We start from the raw sequence: 2,280 nt of genomic DNA, 5'->3' as shown, positions 1-2,280 counted from the left end.
GCCCCTCGGCCGCGAGCAGGAGCGAGGCGCCCGCACCCGCCGCCCCGCGGACGGACCCTGAACACACGAGGCCCCGGGAGGGAACCGGACACGAGAGGCCACGCGGGGTGGGAGTCCAGGTGCGGGACCGTCCGGAACAGGCCCGTCCACGGACGGGAGGGGGCTCGTGGGGCTGGGGGAGGGGTGACCACTGATGAGTCCCGGGTTACTTTTTGGTGTGAATGGAATGTTCTATGTTCTGGAAGGAGACGGAGGTGGCAGTTGCACATCTCTGTGGAGACACTAAGGATACCATTGCCCGGTACAGTGTAAGACAGCTAACTTTGTTAATCAAATGTCAGCCCAACTTTTTTTTTTTTTAATTTTTTTAAATGTTTTATTTATTTTTGATACAGAGAGAGACAGAGCATGAGAGGGGGAGGGGCAGAGAGAGAAGGAGACACAGAACTGGAAGCTGGCTCCAGGCTCTGAGCTAGCTGTCAGCACAGAGCCCGACGCGGGGCTCGAACCCACGAACGTGAGATCTGACCTGAGCCGAAGCCGGAGACTTAACCGACTGAGCCACTCAGGCGCCCCTCAGCCCAACTTTTTAAAAGTGGGATTCATTTCCAAGGTCAGACCGGGAGTTTGGCAAGGGTGGTGGCCACCCACGCCTCAGGGAAACCACTTTGGGTCTGGGGCTCCAGAAGGCTCTACCAGGCTGGTTATTCCCCCCCCCCCCCGAAGGCAGGTTTGGGGAGGTTTGGGGAATGGGAGGCCAGGTAGGATGTTGGGGTCCTAGGTCTCAGGCCTGGTCCTCACCAAGCCGCAAGGTGCAGCTGCCTAACAGTGTCCCTTGCATGTCCTGCAGGCCTGCCTCCTGCCCCACTGCCCACCAGGCTGGCTAGAGCACAGTGGGAGGGAGGCCTGGCTCCGGAGACCGCAGCTTCATGCCTTCCCACTGGGGTGACCTCAGAGTCCCTTTTGAGACCTGCTGCCTCCTCTGTGCAACAGGGACATGAACAGGCAGCCCCCATCTCCCAAGAGCTTAACATGGGCAAGTTTTTGAACAGCATCTGGAGTGCTAAACCCCTCTTTCCTGCTCCAAACTCTCCCATGGCTCCCTAGTGTTCCAGAGCCCCCAGCCGGGCAGTGTGCCGCCACAGGCAAGCCTTGTCCCGCCTCCACCACCGGAGGCTCTGATGGTTGGAGGGACCCCCCCACGCCTGATCCTTAGATTCCCGGACACCTTCTTCCAGACCCCAGGACATCAGGAGGGTCCCCAGGACAACACTTCCCGCTTCTGGCCCCAGGAAGCACGCAGAGCGATTGCCCCATTTTCTCCTTCTCTTGCCGTTTGTGGTCAACTTTCAACACCAGGATTCACAACTGCTGCTGCTCCGGCACCGCCCCTGGGTGGCAGAGGACGCAGGCCACCGCGAGGTCCTGGGGAGGCAGGACACCCAGCCCAGGGGTGCCCGATGCCCTGTGCAGACTGGTAGCATCACTACCTTTGCCCACTCAGGGCAGAGAAACTGGAGGCCCTAGTGGGGCCTGAACCTTTGGGACGCATTCTTCACCACGCATAGAATAGTCTTTCAAAACCCATGGAGCTCTTTCAAAACAAGAAGGGTCAAGGCGACAAACAGGTGCTCAACTAATGCAGCCTCACCCCCTACTCTAATGAGACGCCTACTTCAGGATTCATAGGGTCTGTCCCATTTCCCAGTGTCTGCCCAGTGACTGTTCAAGGTCAAGTATACAGTGGGTGTTCAGATGGTGAATAAATGAGCCGAATACAATCCTGTCGTTTGGGGCCTGGCGACCTTGGAGGGTGAACGGAGTTCCCAGGGCCTCAGTTTTCCCATTCATAAAAAACGAAGGCTCAGTCAGTTGTGCGTGGTATGGAGGAAACACCTGTCTGCAGCCTAGGTGCGCGCCCCGTATTCGACCAGAGAGCCATACCCGCCACGCTACGGTAGCCTGGCGAGGGGCCTGGAGGCCCGCCGAGCGCACCCCGGCTGGGCGCGCGGGGCGAGGGTGAGACGATAGGGAGAGCACCCCACCCCCGGCCTCTTTTGTCTCCGGACTGCATCGGCGGCCCGGCGCCCTCGCCGTGGAAACGCGCGCCGGGGAAGGGGGCAGACACGGGGGTGGGGGGGGAGACCCGGAGACGCGCGAATGGCCAGGGCCCCAGAGACCCAGCCCCCGCGCCCGGCGTCCACGGGGAGGGGAGGGGGGCGCCGACTCGGGCCCGAGCCCCCCGACCCCCCCGAGCCGAGGGAGCGGGAGCCCTGCGCG

Source organism: Suricata suricatta, chromosome 12, assembly GCF_006229205.1.
Source record: "Suricata suricatta isolate VVHF042 chromosome 12, meerkat_22Aug2017_6uvM2_HiC, whole genome shotgun sequence".
Taxonomy (NCBI): domain Eukaryota; kingdom Metazoa; phylum Chordata; class Mammalia; order Carnivora; family Herpestidae; genus Suricata; species Suricata suricatta.
Note: the sequence above shows the minus strand (reverse complement) of the source record.